The sequence below is a fragment of the Mesoplodon bidens genome (assembly GCF_964165515.1).
Source record: "Mesoplodon bidens genome assembly, chromosome: 5".
NCBI lineage: Eukaryota > Metazoa > Chordata > Mammalia > Artiodactyla > Ziphiidae > Mesoplodon > Mesoplodon bidens.
In genome coordinates, this window is record NC_138161.1 from 130,687,634 (window position 1) to 130,704,540 (window position 16,907).

The 16,907-nt window shown below is 37.1% G+C and overlaps 1 pseudogene across 1 annotated transcript in view; it reads left to right on the plus strand.

The window, feature by feature from the left end:
• LOC308617981 overlaps window positions 1-14,806 on the plus strand; it is a 39,465-nt pseudogene extending 24,659 nt beyond the window's left edge. Inside the window, exons 5-7 of the transcript in view lie at window positions 12,315-12,391; window positions 13,794-14,342; window positions 14,534-14,806. The product of the transcript in view is annotated as an uncharacterized misc_RNA (transcript). The remainder of the gene's footprint in view (window positions 1-12,314; window positions 12,392-13,793; window positions 14,343-14,533) is intronic.
• The last annotated feature ends 2,101 nt before the right edge of the window (window positions 14,807-16,907 follow it).

Consider the following 16,907-nt stretch of genomic DNA (forward strand, 5'->3'; position numbering starts at 1 on the left):
TTTGGGGGTTTTGTTAGTTTTTTGGTTTTGTTTTAAATTTTTGGCTATTACAAATAAAGCTGAACCCGGGCCGCAGCAGTGAAAGCACCAAGTCCTAACTACTGGACCACCCACCAGGGAATTCCCAAACTTGAATTCTTATGCAAGTCTTTGTGTAGATACATATTTTTAATTTAATTCTCTTGCTTAAATACCTAGGAGAATTGCTGGGTCATGAGGTAGGTATATGCTTAAATTTTTAATAAATTGTCAAGTTGTTTTCTAAAGTGGTTATAGTATTTTATTATCAGTGTATGAGATTTCCATTTATAAAGAGCAGAAAGTTAAAACTTTATAATAAAGTCCAATGTATCAAGTTTTTCTTTTATAGTTCATGCTCTTTGTGTTCTAAGAATTATTTGCCTAATTCAAGGTCACATAGATTTTCTCTTGTTTTCTTCTAGAAATTTTATACTTTTAGCTCTTACACTTTGGTTTAGGATCCATTTCAAATTAATTTTTTCAGAGAGTAAAATTAAGGGTAGAGGTTCTTTTTTGCATATAGATAATCAATTATTCCAGCAATATTTGTTGAAAAGACATTCTCTTCCCCCACCCATTAGCTTAATTACCTTGATATCTGTGTTGAAAAATTGAATACATGGGTCTATTTCTGTAGTCTCTATTCTGTCCTATTTACATTTATGTACCCTGCACTAATGTCACACATATTGTAGTCTTGATGGCCAAGAGTAAACATTCTCCAGTCTTGTTCTTCTTCAAGACTATCTTGATTCTTTGCATTTACATATAAATCTTATAATCAATTTATCAATTCTCTCTCTCTCACTGCAGCTCCCCATACACACATACACAACTGCTGGGTTTTAAAAAACTTTGTTGTTGTTGTTGTTGTATGACAAAAATACAGAAAAGTACATCAATCATAGGTATATAGCTTGATGAATTTTCAGAGTTAACACACCTATACAATCAGCACCCAGATCAAGAAATATGACTATAACAGCACCCCAGGGCAATCTTCAAATAATCCACACCAAAGGATACACTTTTTCTGGCTTTTTTTGCTTACCTTTGTGTTTGTAAGGTTTACCTATATTGTTGAAAATAGTTGTAGTTTTGTTCATTGTCATTGCTGTACAATATTCCATTGTGCAAGTATAACATAATTCACTCATCCATTCTACTGTTACAGGCATTTGGGTAGTTTCTAGTGTGTGACTATTGTGAATTGTGCTGTGAACATTCTTGTAGTCTTTAGGAAAAGGCATGTAAGCATTTTCACTTGGATATATACCTAGGAGTAGAATTGTGACGTCTTAAGGTTTGTATATGTTCAGTTTTAGTAGACACTGCAAATAGCATTCTGAAATGATTGTACTGTTTTACACCCCTAATAGCAGTATATGTATCGTTTTGGTTGGTAATGCTTGATAGTTTCTATCTTTTTTTATTTTTGTCACTCTGGTGGGTTTGTAGTGGCATTGTGGGGTTTTTTTGCTTTTTTTTTTTTTTTAGTTTTAAAAAAATTGTGGTAAAATACACATAACAGAAAATTTGCCATCTTAACCATTTTTAATTTTATAGTTCAGTGGTATTAAGTGCATTCACAGTGTTGCACTACCATCACCACCATCCTTCCACAGAATTCTTTTCATCTTGCAAAACCAAAACTCTGTACTGATTAAATAATAGCTTCCCATTTTCCCTCCCCCACGGCCCTGGTCAACCACTATCCTGTTTACTGTCTCTATGAATTTGACTACTCTAGGTACCTCATGTAAATGGAATCATACATTATTCATCCTTTTATAACTGGCTTATTTTACTTAGCATAATATCCTCAAAGTTCATTGGTGTTGTAGGATATGTCAGAATTTCCTTCCTTTTCAAGGCTAAATAATATTCTATTATATGTATATACCACATATTGTTTATCCATTCAATCATTGATGGACAGTTGGATTGCTTCCACCTTTTGGTTACTGTGAATACTACTACTATGAACATAGGTGCACAAAATATCTGTTTGAGTTCCTTTCAGTTCTTTTGAGTACATATCCAGAAGTGGAGTTCCTGGATCATATGATAATTCTATTTTTAATTTTTTGAGGAACTGCCATACTATTTTTCATAGTGGCTACTCATTTTACATTCCCACCAACAGTGCACAAGGGTTCCAATTTCTCTACAACCTTGCTAACATTTGTTTTGTTTTGTTTTTTAAATATTAGCCATACAAATGGGTGTAAGATGGTGCATTGTAGTTTTAATTTGCCTCTTCCTGGTGACCAAAGCAGTTGAGCACCTTTTCCTGTGGTTATTGGCCTTGAGAACCCCTTTTGTAAAATGCACTTCAAACCTTTGCCAACTTTTCTTACAGGTGTCACTGTTTTTCTTATCGGTTTAGCTATATATATATATATATATATATATATATACACACACACACACACTGAATAACTACTTTGTTTAATATATGCTTTGCAAATACCTTCTCTTACTCTGTGGGCTGCTTTTTCTAGTAGGAGGGGAAACCTGTAGCTTCTGTGCTTTCCATGATTTTGAAAATCAAACCTCACTCCTACCCATTCTTTAAGGTTTAACAATTGAACACTTTCTATGAAACACCCTTTTATTACTTTTCTATAACTCCATCCTCCATTAATTTTCTCCATCTCTGCCCTTCTAGAGTACTTATGGTCTGATTTTGTGATCTAATAGTATACAATCCTATCCTTATTTGTCTCTTACATATTCTCTAGCCAGACCATATTGCTTAACTTCTTTGTATATATTATTTCCCTGCCTAGACTTTAAATCAGAGGACAGGGACCCTTTTTTAAATATATATATTATACTTAACACATACCAATATATACAGCTATGGCAAGAGCTCAATACATGATACATGATTGGAAAAATACTAACACTGTAAGGAATATCTGCTATCCACTAAGAAGAATTGATAGCAAATGAATTGTTCAAATTAAATACATTGTGTTACAGAGTTCTTAAAAGCAGAGCCACAGAAATATTCCTCAGATGGGTTTAATCTCTACAACATAAAGGAAAAGTATTGGGAGAGTTTCACTTTAACTACCCTAGATATTATTTGGAACTCCAGTCTTGAACAGTTCTGAATCTAGTTGTGTTTACTTATTCACCACTGAAAACACTTCCTTTTCACCTAGAGTTGGTATAATTATCCTACTCCCCATTCATGTGTTTCTTTATGCTTTTGTTTTGCTGTTGGTTTCTTTGGTCAATGTACATCCATCCAGGAGTCTGGAGAAGCCTGACATGATAAGGCAATGTAGGGCATCAACATGGTCTCTGAGAGTCTTGTTATGCCCATAATTAGCTACCTACTATCTGTTTCTCCATAAAGATGAGGGTGCTGCAGGTGGTGGTGGTGATGATAATGTTCTTCAAATATGAAAAGATATTTTAAAAACACATATATTTATCTGTGGACTTCTGGTACATTACATGCACCAACATTTGCATTCTAGGGGTCCCAGAAGGAGAAGAGAGAGAGAAAGTACCCGAGAAAATATTTGAAGAGATGATAATCGAAAACTTCCCTAACATGGGAAAGGGAATAGCCACACAAGTCCAGGAAGGGCAGAGAGTCCAATACAGGATAAACACAAGGAAAAACACACTGTGACACATAGTAATCAAATTGGCAAAAATTAAAGACAAAGAAAAATTATTGAAAGCAGCAAGGGAAAAACGACAAATAACATACAGGGGATCTCCCATAAGGTTAACAACTGATTTCTCAGCAGAAACTCTACAAGCCAGAAGGGGGTGGCATGATATACTTAAAGTGATGAAAGGGAAGAACCTACAACCAAGATTACTCTACCCAGCAAGGATCTCATTCAGATTCGATGGAGAAATCAAAAGCTTTACAGACAAGCAAAAGCTAAGAGAATTCAGCACCACCAAACCAGCTCTACAGCTAATGCTAAAGGAACTTCTCTAAGCGGGAAACACAAGAGAAGAAAAGGACCTACAAGAACAAACCCAAAACAATTAAGAAAATGGTAATAGGAACATATATGTAGATAATTACCTTAAACATGAATGGATTAAATGCTCAAACCAAAAGACACAGGCTCGCTGAATGGATACAAAAACAAGACCCATATATATGCTGTCTACAAGAGACCCACTTCAGACCTAGGGACACAGACTGGAAGTGAGGGGATGGAAAAACATATTCCATGCAAATGGAAATCAAAAGAAAGCTAGAGTAGCAATACTCATGTCAGATAAAATAGACTTTAAAATAAAGAATGTTACAAGAGACAAGGGCACTACATAATGATCAAGGGATCAATCCAAAAAGAAGTTACAACAATCATAAATATATAAGCACCCAACATAGGAGCACCTCAATCCATAAGGCAGCAGCTAACAACTCTAAAAGAGGAAATAGACTGTAACACCATAATAGTTGGGGCCTTTAACACCTCACTTACACCAATGGACAGATCATCGAACCAGAAAATTAATAAGAAAACAGACGCTTTAAATGACACAATAGACCAGATAGATTTAATTGATATTTTAGGACATTCCATCCAAAAACAGCAGATTACACTTTCTTCTCAAGTGCGCATGGAACATTCTCTAGGATAGATCACATCTTGGGTCACAAATCAAGCCTCAGTAAATTTAAGTAAATTGAAATCATATCAAGTATCTTTTCTGACCACAACACTATGAGATTAGAAATCAGTTACAGGGAGAAAACATAAAGAACACAAACACATGGAGGCTAAACAATACGATACTAAATAACCAAGAGATCACTGAAGAAATCAAAGAGGAAATCAAAAAATACCTAGGGACAAATGACAGTGAAAACATGATGATCCAAAACCTATGGGATGCAGTAAAAGCAGTTCTAAAGGGAAGTTTATAGCAATACAAGCCTACCTCAAGACACAAGAAAAATCTCAAATAAACAATCTAACCTTACACCTAAAGGAACTAGAGAAAGAAGAACAAACAAAACCCAAAGTTAGCAGAAGGAAAGAAATCATAAAGACCAGAGCAGAAATAAATGAAATAGAAACAAAGAAAACAATAGCAAAGATCAATAAAACTAAAAACTGGTTCTTTGAGAAGATAAACAAAATTGATAAACCATTAGCCAGACTCATCAAGAAAAAGAGGGAGAGGACTCAAATCAATAAAACTAGAAATGAAAAAGAAGTTACAACAGACACCACAGAAATACAAAGCATCCTAAGAGACTACTACAAACAACTCTATGCGAATAAAATGGACAACCTGGAAGAAATGGACAAATTCTTAGAAAGGTATAACCTTCCAAGACTGAACCTGGAAGAAAGAGAAAATATGAACAGACCAATCACAAGTAATGAAATTGAAACTGTGATTGAAAATCTTCCAACAGACAAAAGTCCAGGACCAGATGGCTTCACAGGTGAATTCTATCAAACATTTAGAGAAGAGCTAACACCCATCCTTCTCAAACTCTTCCAAAAAATTTCAGAGGAAGGAACACTCCCAAACTCATTCTATGAGGCCACCATCACCCTGATACCAAAACCAGACAAAGATACTACAAAAAAAGAAAATTACAGACCAATATCACTGATGAATATAGATGCAAAAATCCTCAATAAAATACTAGCAAACATTATCCAACAACACATTAAAAGGATCATATACCATGATCAAGTGGGATTTATCTCAGGGATGCAAGGATTCTTCAATATACGCAAATCAATCAATGTGATACACCATATTAACAAACTGAAGAATAAAAACCCATCTCAATAGATGCAGAAAAAGCTTTTGACAATATTCAACACCCATTTATGATAAAAACTCTCCAGAAAGTGGGCATAGAGAGAACCTACCTCAACGTAACAAAGGCCATATACGACATACCCACAGCAAACATCATTCTCAATGGTGAAAAACTGAAAGCATTTCCTCTAAGATAGGAACAAGACAAGGATGTCCACTCTCACCACTATTATTCAACATAGCTTTGAAACTCTTAGCCATGGCAGTCAGAGAAGAAAAAGAAAGAAAAGGAATCCAAATTGGAAAAGAAGTAAAGCTGTCACTGTTTGCAGATGACATCATACTATACATAGAGAATCCTAAAGATGCCACCAGAAAACTACTAGAACTAATCAATGAATTTGGTAAAGTTGCAGGATACAAAATTAATGCACAGAAATATCTTGCATTCCTATACACTAATGATGAAAAATCTGAAAGAGAAATTAAGAAAACACTCCCAGGGCTTCCCTGGTGGTGCAGTGATTGAGAGTCTGCCTGCTGATGCAGGGGACACGGGTTCGTGCCCTGGTCCGGGAAGATCCCACATGCCGCGGAGCAGCTGGGCCCGTGAGCCATGGCTGCTGAGCCTGCGCGTCCAGAGCCTGTGCTCCGCAACAGGAGAGACCACAATAGTGAGAGGCCCGCGTACCGCAAAAAAAAACAAAAAAAAACAAAAAACATTCCCACTTACCATTGCAACAAAAGGAATAAAATACCTAGGAATAAACCTACCTAAGGAGACAAAAGACCTGTATTTAGAAAACTATAAGACACTATTGAAAGAAATTAAAGATGATACCAGCAAATAGAGAGAAATACCATGTTCTTGGATTGGAAAAATCAATACTGTGAAAATGACTGTACTACCCAAAGCAATCTACAGATTCAATGCAATCCCTATCAAATTACCAATTGCATGTTTTACAGAACTAGAACAAAAAATCTTAAAATTTGTATGGAGACACAAAAGACCTCGAATAGCCAAAGCAGTCTTGAGAGAAAAAAAACGGAGCTGGAGGAATCAGACTCCCTGACTTCAGACTATACTACAAAGCTACAGTAATTAAGACAATATGGTACTGGCACAAAAACAGAAATATAGATCAATGGAACAGGATAGAAAGCCCAGAGATACACCCACACACCTATGGTCAACTAATCTATGACAAAGGAGGCAAGGATATACAATGGAGAAAAGACAGTCTCTTCAATAAGTGGTGCTGGGGAAACTGGACAGCTACATGTAAAGAATGAAATTAGAACTCTCACTAACACCATACACAAAAATAAACTCAAAATGGATTTGAGACCTAAATGTAAGACTGGACACCATAAAACTCTTAGAGGAAAACATAGGAAGAACACTCTTTGACATATATCACAGCAAGATCTTTTTTGATCCACCTCCTAGAGTAATGGAAATAAAAACAAAAATAAACAAATGGGACCTAATGAAATTTCAGAGCTTTTGCACAGCAAAGGAAACCATAAAGAAGACGAAAATAGGGCTTCCCTGGTGGCACAGTGGTTGAGAGTCCACCTGCCGATGCAGGGGACACGTGTTCGTGCCCCGGTCCGGGAAGATCCCACATGCCGCGGAGCGGCTGGGCCCATGAGCCATGGCCACTGAGGCTGTGCGTCCGGAGCCTGTGCTCTGCAATGGGAGAGGCCACAACAGTGAGAGGCCCACATACTGCAAAAAAAAAAAGAAGATGAAAATACAACCCTCATAATGGGAAAAAATATTTGCAAACGAATCAACGGAGAAAGGACTAATCTCCAAAATATATAAACAGCTCTTGCAGCTCAATATTAAAAGAACAAACAACCCAATCCTAAAATGGGCAGAATATCTAAATAGACATTTCTCCAAAGAGGACATATAGATAGCCAAGAAGCACATGAAAAGCTGCTCAACATCACTAATTATTAGAGAAATGCAAATCAAAACTACAATGAGGTATCACCTCACACCAGTTAGAATGGGCATCATCAGAAAATCTACAAACAGCAAATGCTGGAGAGGGTGTGGAGGAAAGGGAACTCTCTTGCACTGTTGGTGGGAATGTTAATTGATACAGCCACTACGGAGAACAGTATGGAGGTTCCTTAAAAACTAAAAATAGAACTACCACATGACCCAGCAATCCCACCACTGGGCATATACCCAGAGAAAACCATAATTCAAAAAGACACACGCACCCCAATATTCACTGCAGCACTATTTACAATAGCCAGGTCATTCAAGCAACCTAAATGCCCATCGACAGATGAGTGGATAAAGAAGATGTGGTACATATATACAATAGAATATTACTCAGCTATAAAAAGGAACGAAATTGTGTCATTTGTAGAGACGTGGATGAATCAGAGTGGATGTCATACAGAGTGAAGTAAGTCAGAAAGAGAAAAACAAATATCGTATATTAATGCATGTATGTGGAATCGTACAGATGAACAGTTTGCAGGACAGAAATTGAGACACAGATGTAGAGAACAAACGTATGGACACAAAGGGGGGAAAGCAGTGGGGTGGTGGTGGTGGTGATGTGATGAATTGGCAGATTGGGATTGACTTGTATATACACTGATGTGTATAAAATGGATGACTAATAAGAACCTGCTGTATAAAAAAATTAAATGAAATTCAAAAAAAAATTTTATTGACGTATAGTTGGTTTATAATATTGTATTAGTTTCAGGTGTACAGCAAAGTGATTCAGTTATACACACATATATATATATTCTTTCAGAGTCACATATATATATTCACATATGTATATATTCTTGTTCAGATTCTGTTCCATTATAAGTTGTTACAAGATACTGAATAATAGTTCCCTGTGCTGTACAGTAGCTCCTTGTTGTTTATTTTATATATAGTAGTACGTATTTGTTAATCCCAAACTCCTAATTTGTCCCCTCCATATTTTAATATTCACTTTAAAAGTTACTTTTAAATGCAATGCATCATTGTTCAGTTTACACTTTTATTTCTCTACTCTTTGATATGTTTGGAGACCCAGAAACATTTCCCCTAGAAGTGAAATCTGAGCTTTATTAGAGAAAAACAACAACAAAAATTTAAAGCCTCCTTTTAAAACCTTTTTGGAAGACTATGTAAATTTAATTAAATTTCATTGCTTGCCTTCTGGGACTGAGATCAAGAAAAATTAGATGTGTTATCTTTTTGGGGAGTGTTGTGCTAGAGTGGCTGCATTTCTCTCATATGTCAGATAATGAGATGGCCAGTGCTTTTACAGGCTTTGTCCTCTTCCTTCCCCTGGGAATTCTACAATAAACCCCTCAACTTCAAGCACAACTTTCTTGGAATGAAATGTTTCACCTATGATTCAAGAATCCTCTTTGTGCATGTGGTAAATCAGAGAAAATGAGTCAAAACTCATAGGGAATTCTCTATCAGCTGGTGTGACATTTAGGAAGGGACATGAAATCCTTGAAGCCTCTAGGGCACTATTTAATGTATTACTGCAACAAAATTGGAAGAGCAATTTTCCATGATATGGTCAATTCAGTCATTGTTACAATAGGGATGTAATAACTATAAAGCATTTCCTCAAGTGCTTAACTCATTATGGAGAAACAACACTGGATAAAAACCTTAGGGACCTGAGGTGGGGTAGGAAAATGGATGTTCTGGTTAGTACAGGGTTTGGTTGCACTTAACAGAGGCTGACTGTATTAGCTTAACCAACTAAGGAGTTTATGTAACAAGAGTCTGGGGTAGGCTGTGCAAAGCTGGTGAAGCACTTGAGAAAGCAGATCCCTTCTCCCTTCCTGCTCTACCATCCTCAGCAAAGTCACAAATGGCTGCCCTATCTCAACACTGCATCATCACAGTCTGGACAAGGGGGAGGAGGCCAGGTTAAAGGCAGAAAGCTTACACTGGCCATCTTTTTTTTTTTTTTTTTGATGTATCAGGGGGAAGGTAGCTTGCCATGAAGTAACTTTTGGCCATGGGAGGACTAGATGCTCACCCTAGCTTTTGGAAGTATTTTAAATTCAATTGTTACACGCCCCTCTCCAAGTGCATTTATGATTCTGTTAGCAAGGAAAAACAGTTGAAACTGGTAATGTCTAGCCCATTTGATTAACTGAGTTAAGTGCCATACTTTAAATTTTGCTGTTAGACATTTTTCTAAAAATATGTTTGTATTTCTATGCCTTTGAAAGCTTACCGCCACACAAATCAAAACTAAATTTTCTTTTATTATTCCTCAACTTACTTGATTTTTCAAAAAGAAAGGACAACTTAAGGTACACCCACTTGATGAAAGGCTGCACTGTCAGTACTACTGCAAAAGCACTTCACAAAAAAGTGTCCAAATGACCCACGAACATGAAAAAGATGCTCACTGATAAAGGTTTGCCATTGGAGATATACAAATTAAAGCCATAATATATTGCCGTTACATTCCCAGCGGAATGTTTAAAATTAAAAAGAGATAATACCAAATGTTGGTGAAAATGTGGAGTAACTGAAACTTCCCTACATTGCCTGCACCCGGGTAAAATCTCTTCAGAAGGTTGTTTCATAGTTATCTACTGACCCTAAACCTATGAGCAATCCCGTTCCTAGGAATGTGCTCACCTCTGCTTACCAAAACACACGCACTGAAGTGTTTATATTCATAATGGCAAACACCTAGGAACTCACCAAACATGCACCACCAGTGGAAGGAATCAACTATGCTTTAGTCCCATAATGGAATTCTATACAGCAACGAGAATGAGCAAACTACAATTACATGCAAAAACATGTATGACTCTCAGAACTATTTGAGGGAAAGAAGCCAGAATGCGTCACAAAAAAGGAACTACTGTGTGAGGAGAAATTTATATAAAGTTCAAAAATAGGCAAAATTATCCTATGAGTTCTAAGAAGTCAGAAAAGTAGTTAAAACCCTGAGAAGAGTAGTTGACTTAACATGGGCAAGAAGAGAACTCTTGGGCTCCTGATATCATCCTGTTTCTTGATCTGGGTGTTGGTTAACCGGGTGAGTTCACTTTGTGAAATTCATCATGGTATATATTTATGATTGGTACTCTTTTCTGTATATATCTTATACTGCAGTAAAAAGGTGAAAAAGCGACAATTATATATACTGCTGTTAAAATGAAGTTGTCCCATCTGTTGTCTAAGGCCAATTGTATCCAACTGCACTTTTTTTTTTAAAGTCTTTAAGGCATTTATTTCATCCATGGATTTTGGGATGTAATTTATGAAGTTGAGAATCATTACAGTACAGTGTATTGGGTTGGCCAAAAAGTTCGTTCGGTTTTAAGTACAAATAAGACAATTTTCATTTTCACAAAGAACTTTTGACTTTATTCACTAACCAAAGGAACTTTTTGGCCAACCCAATATTTTTTTTATTTTTTACATTAAAAAAATTGAAGTATACTTGATTTATCATGTTGTGATAGTTTCAGGTGTACAGCAAAGTGATTCTGTTAGACATATATATCTATTCTTTTCCAGATTCTTTTCCATTATAGGTTATTATATGATATTGAATATAGTTCCCTGTGCTATACAGTAGGACCTTGTTTATCTATTTTATATATAATGGTGTGTATCTGTTAATCCCAAATTCCCAATTTACCCTTCCCCCTTCCCCCTTTGGTAACCATAAGTTTGTTTTCTATGTCTGTGTCTATTTGTCTTATAAATAAGTCCGTTTGTATCATTTTTTTAAGATTTCATATATAAGTGGTCTCATATGATTTTTTTATATGATATTTGAGCACCTTTCAATCCTCCTCTTATTTGACTTCTCAGCATTATTTGCTACTCTTGTCCATTCCTACCATTTAGAGAAACTCTCTTCCTTGCACATTTATGATTTACTGGCTCCTGCTTTCCCACCTGACTTCTCTGGCCACTCATTCTGTTTTCATGGTGAACGTCTCTTCCTTTACTCATTTTTGAAATGTTATCTTGAGTCCAGACCCCTCTTCTGAACTACAGAGTTCTATATCTAACTGCCAGGCAACATTTTCACTAGATATCTCACGAGTACAGAAAAGTCAACTAAGCTTAATATCTCCCTCCTTAGTGTTGTTCATCTTTCCAAATTCCTTGTCTCAGTAAATAGCACCAACCAGTACCCAACCCAGAAACCTATGTTCAATTTATAGTTATTGAATGAGACACAAGATGCAAAATTGTGGGTATGACTTCTGCTTCTCATCACAGTGGACTAGATATAGTGAAGGAATCATCCTGCTACAAAACTAGATCTGAATCAAAAACAGTTTTTGATGTTTTGTTTGGCTCTCAGAAATTAGAAAAATCTTCAAAGACCCTTCTTCCTACGAAATAAAGAGAAATAAGTCTTGAGCAGAAATTAGAGCAGGGTTCTTTATGCATGCTGGAGAGATGGAGTTGGTCTGAGTGCAAATGCCAATAGCAGTTCTGTGTGAGGAGGTAAATCTGATACTCCTGCATTTAGGGGAGGGGTCTCCAACACCTGGGCCACAGCCCAGTACCGGTCCACAGCCCGTTGGGAACCGGGCCGCACAGCAGGAGGTGAGCAGAGGGTGAGTGAGCAAAGCTTCATCTGCCGCTCCCCATCTCTCGCATTACCTCCTGAACACCCCCCTCACCCCCGTCCGTGGAAAAACTGTCTTCCACGAAACCCGTCCCTAATGCCAAAAAGGTTGAGGACCGCTGATTTAGGGAACACCTACTTTAGGGGACACCATAGAGAGGTTTAAAGTGGCCCCAGGTTGCTGGCATTCCTGGACATGCAGCAGCAGCAGATGAAAATCATCTTTGAAATGAAGTGTCCTTAATTTAAGCCATTTGAATTTCCACTTACTTAAGATCAAGGAAATATAAATTCATAATCTAAGATCACCAAGTACACAAGGAGGCAAGACACCATGCGTGAGAGAAAAAAATAACACAACTTATTTAGATATTGGGATTGTCATATACAGAGTATAGAATAACTAGGTAAGAAATGTTTAAAGAAATTTAGTGTGGAACCACAAAGTTGGGCAAACAATGAGACTATCAGGAACAATGAGATCTATGTGACAATAAAATGGAATTTCTAAAAATAAAAAATAGATTTTTTAGGAATTAATAAAACTCAATATAGGGGTTTACCAACAGATGAAACATAGTAAAAGAATGAATTGGAACATGTGGCTGAAGAAATTTCCCAGAATGCAGCACAGAACGGTAAGAAGATGGAAAATATAAAACAAGCTAAGAGATATGGAGAACAGAAGAGGAAAAGGAAACATTTATTTGAACCCTAAAAGAACAGAGTGGAGAGAACTGAGGAAAAGGAATAATTGAGGAGGTGATGACTGAGAATTTTCCAGAAGTGATTATAGATATAAGTCTATTTTTCCAAGTAGAAGAAAAGAAACCCAGGTATAGATACATCAGAGTGGAACTGTGGAACAGCAAAGACAAAAAGATTCCAAAAGTAGAGAAAAAGAACAGATCATAAAGTACAGCAGCAATGATGAACACCAGAATGAATGAAATAATACCATCTTCAAGGTGTCAGTCTTGCGTTGTAGATCCAACCTATTTTTTTTTTAAGAATGAAAGTGATATAAGGACATTTTCAGATGAACAAAAAGAGTTTACCATCAAGAGATGTCCACTAAAAGAACTTCTAAATATTTACTTTAGGAATAAGACAAGGATCATAAAGTAATGGTCTGAGATATGAGAAGGAATGGTAAATAAATAAAATAGGAAACATATAAATACATGTATATAAATACGTGTGTAAAGTCTGGAGAGGCATGACCAGACTTAAAGTGTTCTTGGATTGTCTGGTTGGAGGGTTTAAGATATTATTTAATTTAAAGATTTGTTCTATTAAATATGCATGGTAAACTTTCCAGGATAACACTAAAAGAATAGAAATTGAACATACAAGTTCCACCTGAATAAAAAATTAAAGGATAAATGCTACTCCCGAGCCCTCTATTTAGGAGCCAAGGCCATTCAGCTGAACAGTAATAGTGTTCAAGCTTTGCTACTTAAGGGAGCAGCACTTAGAAACATGGGCAGAGTCCAAGAAGCAATAATCCACTTTCGGGAGGCTATACGTCTTTCACCTTGTCGCTTAGATTGTTATGAAGGTCTCATCGAATGTTACTTAGCCTCCAACAGTATTCATGAAGCAACAGTAATGGCTAACTCTGTTTACAAAACTCTAGGAGCCAACGCACAGACCCTTACCCTTTAGCCACCATTTGTCTTGAAGACTCAGTGACACAGGAGAAAGCAAAACTTTATTAGATAAAGCCCTGACCCAAAGGCTGAACTACATTAAGGCTGTGGAGAAAAAAGCAGAGCTACTTACCAGAGAACAGAAATATAAAGATGGAATTGCTTTGCTGCGGAACACACTAGCTAGTCAGAGTGACTGCGTCCTGCCTCGGATCCTAGATTTCCTTGTAGCTGTCAGTGAGTATCAGGAAGTAATGGACCAGTACAGTATAGCGCAGTACAGTATAGCGCTAAGTGGTGGACCCCCTCGCTCCTGCCTATGGAACTGGAGTTGTTTGGAGAGGCCAGGCATTAGCAGTTTCTCTGTGACTGGGTGGTCATTTCACTGCTGTGCCAGGGAGATGACGCATTAGCCAGGAAGAAGCAAGGCAGAGATTCAGGCCTCTCCTTTGTTTTGTTGTCCCCTAGTTTGGACTCCAATGACCAGAAGTCTCTAGAGGGGCTGCAGAAGGTGGAGAAGGAGAAGAGTCCCACGGATGCCCCTCAGGAGGAAGACGTGGACGACATGGAAGGGAGTGGGGAGGAAGGGGACCTGGAGGGCAGCGACAGTGAGGCGGCCCAGTGGGCTGGCCAGGAGCAGTGGCTCGGCATGCAGGGAGGCAGGCACAGCTCCGTGGCCACCCTGGCCTACCCCGCTCTGAGCACTTCCATGGACTGAAGGAACCCGTAGGAGTCCGCTCTCTGGGAGGACAATGATCCAGCATGTGATTGCAGCAGGGGTCTCTGCCCCTTGCTCCATACTTCTAGCAGTGACTTCATTTTTAAAAACTGAACCTGACAAAGGGAGTGCTCTGAGAGGCCCGTGGTCGTGTCGGGGCTTCTGGGACAGTGTGTGTTTTATAGAACTAACTTGCAAGCTCGAGGAATAGGCAGTGTTTTGTCTGTAATGTTGTGGATGGGTTTAAAGGAGCGACCTGTTCCCCAAAGCAAGAGTGTCATCTCCCAGCAGCAGCATGGACTGGCCCTTTCAGAGGGTTTCCTGTCCCAGAAATCATTATCCTGGGGTGTCCACACTTCCCTAGTAACCTTGCTTCCTTCTGCAGTGTTAGTAATGCCTTAAGCTGACAGTTGCTGTTTTTCAGAACAGTTCTCCTATTTGCTAATCTGGTAGCTTGCCTATGAGCCTGGGTCGAATCTGAGAAACAAGTGTGACCTAGAGCATGAACAGAGGTGCAGTTGGGGTAATTAATAAAACTGTTTTTTGTACAGTTAAAAAAAAAAATTAGACTGCCTATTAGACAGAAAGCCAAAATCCAGCTAAGTGAAGAGACATGTAAAATTTAAGGACAGGGAAAGTGAGAGTGAGACAGAGAGAGAGAGAGAGATGGAAGAGAAGGGAGGAGCGGGAAAGAGGAGGGGAAGAAAGGGAGGGGGAAGGGGAGGGAGACGGGAAAGATAGATAAATATCAATAAAAAGAGAGCTGGGATAATTACCTTAATATTTGACAAAATAAATTTTAAGACACACACAAAAACAACAACAACAAAAAACAGTACTAGTGATAAAGAGGGCCACTACTTAAAAGTTAAATTTATCAGAAAGAAAACTATAACAATTTTAACTTGTATTAAATAACCTTAAGCTATAAAAATCAAAAATTCATAGTTTCAGGGTAAAATTGACAAATCCAGAATTGTAGGTACTCCTTGTTTTTTACTGTGAAAATCACAAAACAATGAGTAAATACATTTAAAAGATAACATGTTTATTGCTTGTGGCATTAAGGGTGATTTTGCTCCATTTTCTAAACTTTCTTGATTGTTGTGACAATTGCTTTTATAATTAAAACACCTTATTTTTTCAAAAAAGAAAAAATGAAGTATGGAAGTCAAAATTTTAGTTAATTGAGGACTTGAGGTGGGCTTAGTTAATTAGGGTTTTACTGTTTTTGGGCTAATTATATAGTTTTAGTTCTTACCCCAATGTTTATCAGGTTGAGTACATCTTAATTACAACTTCTTGTTTCTTTGTATTTTGCTAGAATGTCAAATGATTTACACATGGACTTAAATTGCTCAGGCAATCCTTGACTGATACATTAAAGAATCTACTTTACCACAGTCACTGTTTTCCTAAATAAGAATAAAAGATTTTGCAAAGAATGCATAATAATGCATTCCACATTTAAATATGCTACGACTGATTGTTATTAGCTACATCTGGATATCTGTATCAACAACAGAGCTTTGATTTTTCTCTGCTTCTGCCCAGACATCACTACTAGCACTGTAGGGGATCAGTTATTCTGAAAAAAAGGAAAGATACAAATTGGTATTTTTTCTCCTATTGATACTCTTAGACTTAACTTTCCAATTCCTAAAACTCAGCGTTCTACTTCTACATATGCCTTTTGAAACACTTTGTGGTAATTAAGCAATAGTTACAGGAGATAGGAACAGATCACTGTATACAAATAAAAAACAAGGCAGCGTGCTGAGTCTGGTCCTAAAGAAAACAGGCACAGGATTGTTTTTTATTACAGTACTGAAAAGAGACAGTAAGTAGACTCTCTTTGAATGTATCATCTCAAAATCTAAACCGTAAAACCTAGTTAGTCTATTATACAGATTTTTTTCATAGTTGATTAACTTTTACTGTGCAATTCTGGGAAAGAAATAACACCATGTTGGAAAAGTATAACAGTAATTTTAAAATATTGTTATATTTTGAAGGATATTTAAAAAGTAGTGATAGGAATTCTAACTTCTTATGTTTTACCCAATCAATGTGCTTTAGAATCTTTTGAGATTTGGATATCCAGAATATTCAGTTAATGTAATC